Source organism: Nicotiana tabacum, chromosome 14, assembly GCF_000715075.1.
Source record: "Nicotiana tabacum cultivar K326 chromosome 14, ASM71507v2, whole genome shotgun sequence".
NCBI lineage: Eukaryota > Viridiplantae > Streptophyta > Magnoliopsida > Solanales > Solanaceae > Nicotiana > Nicotiana tabacum.
In genome coordinates this window covers 66,384,422-66,392,303 of record NC_134093.1, presented here as the reverse complement: position 1 = coordinate 66,392,303, position 7,882 = coordinate 66,384,422, and the positions used below count along the sequence as shown (strand labels likewise).

General features: G+C 36.6%; 2 non-coding genes across 2 annotated transcripts; both read right to left on the bottom strand.

Annotated features, from left to right (window-relative positions):
- Positions 1-2,253: 2,253 nt before the first annotated feature.
- Positions 2,254-2,340, bottom strand: LOC142169358 (small nucleolar RNA snoR118). The gene has a single exon (XR_012699063.1). It is a non-coding gene; the product is annotated as a small nucleolar RNA snoR118 (small nucleolar RNA).
- Positions 2,341-2,467: 127 nt separating this feature from the next.
- Positions 2,468-2,539, bottom strand: LOC142169349 (small nucleolar RNA R66). The gene has a single exon (XR_012699057.1). It is a non-coding gene; the product is annotated as a small nucleolar RNA R66 (small nucleolar RNA).
- Between the last annotated feature and the right edge of the window lie 5,343 nt (positions 2,540-7,882).

The following is a 7,882-nucleotide window of genomic DNA, read 5'->3' as shown; positions in this document are numbered from 1 at the left end:
AATTCTTATGTTCTTCTTGGGAGGACTATTATGGTATATATCCTAAGGGGAGCCTCTTGAGCATGTCATTGTCACCTGTTAATCTCCTTCGAACCAATTCATGCTCTTAACTCTCATGCTTAGTTCCTTGCTTTTATGGATTCATGTTTCCTGTAACTAATCAGGTGTATCTTAAGGAACCTGTACTTTGAACTTATTTGCCAATATGATAACCCTACATATGTGTTCATTTTGTGTAATTGTAAAGTCCATGTGCATGTGTGCTCCTCTACTTGCTAGGCATCACCCTTAGTATGACACTTAGAAAATCTTCCTGCTGATGATTGTGATAACTGGAACCCCTATGCATATGCCCTTTCCTGAACTATGAGTCACTTGAATGACATGTTTGAATTTATGTCCTCATGTTCCTGTCGTTTGTTAGTGAGTAAGCAAGACAATTGTCTTCATGTTTGGGTCCTGGCTTATTGGGCCATGTGTGTGTTACTGAATCTGAGCATTGGTCAGACATGCTTGTGAACCTGGGTGTTGGGCCTGTTGGATATGCAAAAGTAAGGCTGGTGAAGGCCCAGAGGGCACTGCTGGTTTACTTTGTACTAATTATAAAAATACCAGTTATGTCCCTGAAAATTTCAGAGTTTTTTTAAAACTTCAAAACATCATCTTTCTCTCATTTTAAGGCCCAGCTGGGTGATTCAAAAGGCTATCTTGGGTGTAATCACAAGGATCATGTTGGGATTATCAAACATAAGTTTTAGGATCACCTAGGATATGATTCGGGCTGGGACAACTGTTGCATTTTTACTTGTTTTGGAATTTAGTTACTTATTTCTCACAAGGTTTTGGAGCTGAGATTTGGGCAATTTTGGAGGAAATTTTCACCATTTGGATTGGGGTAAGTATTTTCAACCTATATTTAATTATTTTACATGATTCTATCTTTAATTTTGGCATTTGATTGATAAATTTAAAAGAGAAATTGGAAGTTTTTGTCAAAACTTTTCCAAAGTGAATAATTGGGTCTTGAACATCGATTCGGAGTCAGATTTGGATGAAACTATGCTAGATTGTTGACTGAGCAGAGTATGTTAAGTTATTGTGTGCACCAAGGTGGTTTTATCTATGACCCGTGACTTGATCATATTATTGTTCTGTACTTGTTAGATTTATGAACTGTACATGTGATAAGCGAGTATCATTTATAATTCTTGCCACTATTAACTCGCCGAGGTTAATTCTGATACTTGCTGAGTACATGGGGTCTTGTACTCATACTACATTTCTGCACCTTGCATGTGGATTTTCAAGCTGAGATGTGTTGGATGACGGGAGCTGGCATTGAAGATGTACTTGTTTTTCGGATATAGCTACCACTTGTCCTTGGTAGTTTTAGATTCAAATTTTGTTCACGTATATGCCATACAGATATATTTATTTTCATACTAGCTTTATAAATCTAAGTTTTAGTGGCTCATGACTTGTACTACCACTCCTTGGGTTATTGTATGAAAATTTAGTTATTTCACTTATTGATTTCTTGTTAATGTCATTAGAATTGTGTAACTGTTGTTTGGCTTACGTAGCGGGTTGAGTTAGGTGCCATCACGACTAGGTAAATTTTGGGTCGTGACAATTTTCTTTAATCAAGTTTGGGGGAGGTCTTAATAGCAATTCATCTCGAGAAACTTTGTTACTTTATCAATATCATCATAGTGTATAAACTTTGAGATTCAGAGAATTTTCAATTCTATCTTTTCCTATTGTTTCAATGCATGTTGAGAGTTATTTACTTCACCGTCACTAGGATTAGTAAGATAAGTCCAAACCACATTACTTGTAATTTTCTTTTTGGTACTTTCTGTTATTAGCTTAAAATATAATGTTCACTAGTCAGCAAGGAAGTTGCAGCAATTTTTGGTTTGAATTTTAGTTTTCTTTTATTGGGAAGGAATGTCTAACTTTATAATTTATTTATTGCATTGGTTTATTCGAGCCTCATAAATTTTGGTTTGTATTTCAGTCCAAAAGTTGCATTCTTTTCAGCAATTAGCGACAATTTTAAGTCGTGAATGATTTTAGTCCAAAACAATTGGCACCAATTCAAAGTGAATAAAATCTCGTCTGTTCAAGATTTTCAAATGCAAAAAGAGATTTATTTAATAACCATTACATTAGAAAAATATATTTGGTGAAATAATCCATATGAAAATAATGTTTTCGCAAAATAAAAACTCGTTATCTATAATGGAAAAGTGATCAAAAATAGCTTTCAAGGCTGCATTGTCCATCAGAAGATACAGTTTATTAAACTGCTCAGGACCCGGTGCGATAATCATCTCAATCCTCTTCTTTGGGTATTTTAAAAAATACCCAAAAATACAAAAAGTTAAAATTAGAAAAGAAGTAACAAAAAATAAAAGAAAAGCAAATTGTTACTGAAAGCTTAAATGTATCGGGCAAATCATCAGATCGATAAGAATGCTTGTAATTGTCATCAAAATAGAGAATTCAGTCTCAAAGATTTCATGCCGTCAGTGGAAGCTCCCTATTATTTTTCATTACTTTTTTCCCAAAACTTAAAAAATCTAAACATATTAAGATTTGAAAAACTACTCAAAAAAATTGAAGAATTTGTCAGGATCTAAATATTGTGCCTGGTAAAAAGAAAAATGGCATAGTGACTCTACACTACCAATGGAAATCAACAAAATAAATAAATAAATAAATAAAATAGAATTTTTTTACAAAGTGAGATCGACTCTAAGTTGTTGAAGTATGAAGAAGAAGCAGAGCTAGGGTTTTCAGGGTTTAACTCATACATATATACTAAGAGTAGAGGTCGATTATGGAAATTAGGGTTTTGATGAAAAAGAGGTAAAATTACAAAAGGGACCTCGTGTGGAGCTTGATGGATTAGGCAAAGTTTGGCCCGTATGTTGTCACGACCCGAAATCCCAACAGTGGGGTCGTGATGACGCCTAACATTCACTTGCTAGGCAAGCCAACATTAGAAAAATTAATTATCCATTTTTAGCAATTTTAAAGCAGAACCTTAATAATAAGAAACTGGAACAAACTGAATTAGATGTGATAAATACAACGTAGTGCAGTCTAAACTTCTCCCAGAAATCTTGAGTCACGAATACATGAGCATACTAGAGTTCTACAAATAAAGTCTGAATGAAATACAACTATTTGAAATGTAAACAGTAAAGATAGGATAGAAGGGGACTTCAGGGACTGCGTATGTCAGCAGCTCTACCTCAAGTCTCCTATAGTAAGTCGATCCGGGCAAGAACTCCTCTACACGTTGCTGGCTGATCAGGACAAGACCCAAAAGAACCACGACTGCAAGAAGCATCGTGTGCTACCTGAAGCGCTTACTGAATTGGCATGTGAGGATGGGCTCTACGAAATGAAATTCTGCCTCCAGATGAGGTACAACTGAAACCACCAAAATGACGAGGCCCCCCTTCTCAGATACTGCCTCTCTACCCTGACTACCTCAGATTGTACTTCTTTTTATTTTACCTATGGTTTTAGGCTTGCCCAGGTTTTCTAAAGTAATTCTAAGAGATAAAAGAAAACATTCACTCAAATATTATCAGTGTCATATACATAAAAGTAAAAACAGATTATATAAAGTGATAATGGGAGGGAATGGACTCATAGTTTTGACCTGAAGGAAGTCAGTCCTATCAGACAGCGAACAAGCGGCAGGTTCAGTGATTCCAGATTCAAGCTAGAACTTGGGCCTTAGTTCTTGAGAACTCAGTAGGACCAGTTCGGTCACATGTGTAAAAATAAAAGGAAAGACATTAGATATATAGTCCAATATGATACGTAAACACAAATAATATCAATGTAAGGCCCAAGAAAGAACTGTAACAAGCACTAGCAATCAGGAATTCAGTAAAATTAATGTAATGTCGTAATAGAGTAAAGGGATTTACAGTCAAACTTTTATTTCATTTAACATTAACCCTAAAGAGATTAATAAATATCAATGGTTAAGAGCTTAAGATAAAATTTCGTTCATGGCCAATACATCCTTAGGATCCCTGGCACTTCAGAGTGCACAAGGGTCTCAGGGACCCCGAGCAGTGCTTGTGTCAGGGAGAGTACCTGAACCACAAACTAAATTTTACTCCTAAATACCCTTAACCACTCACACTTACTCTTACCTATAGGTTTAAGTGCCAATGATGCACTCACTGTAAGTCCAACACAACAACAATAACACAAAGATATATACATTTCTCTCAGCAACTATACACAATATCATCATGAGTATAGACAACCAATCACACCATTGTAGCCACAATCCAAATGCAAGTATATGATACACTGTAAATGCCCTCAACATGTTCAAGTATGCTTAAAGAAATCAGTTACAGGTGCAGACAAATGATGAGAACATCAGCAAGCTATTTCAGAAACTCAAAACAATTAAGTCATGTGATTTGAGGGGTAGAGAAGATACATATACATTAACCTTACTAATCCTATTGGCAGGTTCATACTTATGGAAATTCTTCACTGCAGTCACATACTTTAGCTATGTCCACACTTAGTGAAAGTCTACACATAGATTAACACTTCATTTCTCACTGAGTATATGAGTTAACAGTCCATTTTGGAATCCTTAAAGAATATCAACAAGGATACTTAAGCAAACAAATTTATCCTTACCTAAGTAGGTGACACGATCCTTAAAGAATCTCACATTCATACTAGGCTCATTAGAAGTTAATGTGCAGTGCTAAACTCAAACTGGGCAGGCAAACATCAGGGATTTCTCTTTAGTTTATAGGTGAATTACAGTTGACTTATATGAACTCATCAAGATTCAATGATAATGGAGGCACATACATGAGCATGAAGGACAAGCAGAGGTCTACTTTGAAGTATGGATGAGTACCAAATCCTCAAGAGATGGCATTCAGATGCATATATGAGACATTCCAACAAGATTACAAACATGATTGGATATCAAACAACATGGGATCAGACTAACACTGTCATTACAGATGTTCAGGACATTGGGAGTTTTATATTAAGTGAGCATGCTTCAGTTATATAGGTTAAGTGTTAAAATTAGTCATGATGAAGTTCTGTTTAGCATTCTAATACAACAGGTGAAACTTAAACATCACAAATAAAATTTAATCAAGTTCCCAAGGCATAACTTAAACTAAGTGAATAGCAGCTGTCAGAACACACACAAGGACAAGTGCAGAAACTCAGTAAGACTTAATCCAGTTGATTCAGAACATGTTTAAACAATGAAAATCTAGATATGATCACATAGTCATGAAAGTTGACGGCAAATCATTACAATGATCTTTCAAGAGTTACATGGTCACAGAGGCACATTAGAAGGAAGAAATTAGCTCATATGACATAAGTTGATATACCCTAACTAAGATGACAACCTTGTTTTCATCATTAAATGTTCATATCCATTTTAGTTTAGTTTATCAGATAAACCATTTCAAATATAAATAACACTTAGGCATATTAATATAGTAGACATGGGGGGCATAGTAGAATATCAGAGAGGTCTAAAGTCAAGACGGGTATATAGAATCATTAAAGTTCTTTGTTAATTACAGAAGCTCAACAAAACATTGATCACTCAACTCAAAGACACATTCATTAGGATTACAAGAGTGGTCGACTCGTATTGGTTTTGTTTTTAGATTGTTTAAGAAACATATAACTCCAAAATTTGATAATTGATTATAAGCTAATAACAACACATTATAGGCAGAGATAACTAATCATAAAATATCATAACCAGAGTTTAATTAACAAAATAGGAATGATTTTAACTAGGTAATTGAAAGAGAGGAAGGGTCAAGGTTCACTGACCTTCCTTTGAGGAGCAAACCAAACAAAGATTTTTTCTTAGCCGTTTAGAAACCCAAGCTCAAAACAATCACTAGAACTCAGAACCGGAGAGAGAAGAGATGAGATATAGATTAAAACCTAGGTTTTATGATTGAAACTAAGATATTGAACACTTGAGTTAGGTTATTTCTCTCGTGTTAGGTCTCTTAGGTGAGAGCTTTAAAGCTCCCTTTTTATAGTGGCATTCAATGCCATAGGGTTTCACAGATTCAAAACGTTAGTGAAAGATGACGATGAGTTGATGATGTGAGCAAATCGAGTGAAATCAAAGAAGGCAAACGTTAAAGCAGTGATAGTTTATACCTAATACGGGGAAGCTGACCTTTGATGGCAAGAATCATCAGATAAAAGCCCCAATATCTAGAGGTCGCTATGTTTGACCTCTAGACCAAGAATAATGATGATAACGCTGAAGCGATGGCCATGCATGCCATGGATTTGAAAGACCATAGTAGTGTTACAGATGATTTGAAGTATCATCTTTTAGCTAGGATTTCAGATTTGGGGATTTTGAATCTCAACGATGAAAGAGGAAAGAAAACAACATGATTTGCGTGTTTAGGGAGGAATGAGAATGATTTCCTGGTTGATTCATGACCTTGCACGAATTTGTGCAAGGTTTTTGACTAATTGGTCTATGTGAGTTGAGAGAATAGAGAGAGTAAAGGGAAAGGGGGGACGACGAGTCAATATGCGAATGATTTAGGATTTGGGGTGAGATTGGGTCGTCTCTAGGTTTAAACAGGTGGGACTGATTTGGGTCGTTGGATCTTTAGATCAACGACCTTGATAATTCGGGGATTAAACGATTTTAATGAGAAAATGTGAGGGCCATTGGACCTCCTAGTTTAAACGGTGGAGATTAAATATGGTGAGGCATTATAACTAAAGGAAAAATGAGATAAAATATGGGTTGTTGATCAAATGAATTAACGGCTCAAATGGAACGTGTTTCTTGTGTGAGTGGTGGAGACAGGTGACGTGGCATGATTTGATTGCTTCAGAGAGGAGGCCATGGATCGCGAAGGTGGAAAGAGAGGGGTTGGGCCTGGGTCAGATTTAGATTTGGGCATGTGTATTGGGCTGGTTTTAGTTTAAGAAATAACTATTTCTTGTTTAATTGTGGAATTGCAATTATAGCTTATTTAATCTTTATCCTTTTAAAATTAATTTAAATAAACTTAATTAATATTAAGTTTATTTAAAATTTCAAAATTAATTATGGACATGTATGATGGAGCAAAGACGCTAGTGAGGACAGTGGGTGGGGACTCGAACCATTTTCCGATTATGATGGGGTTGCGTCAAGGGTCGACACTCAGCCCTTTTTTGTTTGGTCTAGCGATGGACGTAGTGACGCGCCATATCCAAGGGGAGGTGTCGTGGTGCATGCTATTTGCAAATGATATTGTATTGATTGATGAGACGCGAGACGGTGTGAACGCACAATTAGAGGTATGGAGGCAGACCTAGGAGTCTAAAAGTTTCAAGTTGAGCAGGACCAAGACAGAATACTTGGAGTGTAAGTTCAGTGGCGAGACTCAAGGAGCGGAAAGGGAGGTGAGGCAGGACTCACAGGTCATCCCTAGGAGAGGAAGTTTTAAGTACCTTGAGTCTATTATTCAGGGGGATGGAGAGATTGATGAAGATGTCACCCATCGTATTGGGGGGAGTTGGATGAAAAGGAAACTCGCTTCCAATATTTTGCGTGATAAGAAGGTGCCACCGAAACTTAAAGGTAAGTTCTACAGAGTGGTGGTCAGACCAACGATGTTGTATGGGGCTGAGTGTTGGCCAGTCAAGATCGCTCATGTACAAAAGATGAAGGTAGCGGAGATGAGGATGTTGAGATGGATGTGCGGGCACACCAGGTTAGATAGGATTAGAAATGAGGTTATTCACGACAAGGTGGGTGTGGCCCCTATTAAGGACAAGATACGGGAAGCGCGACTTAGGTGGTTTGGTCATG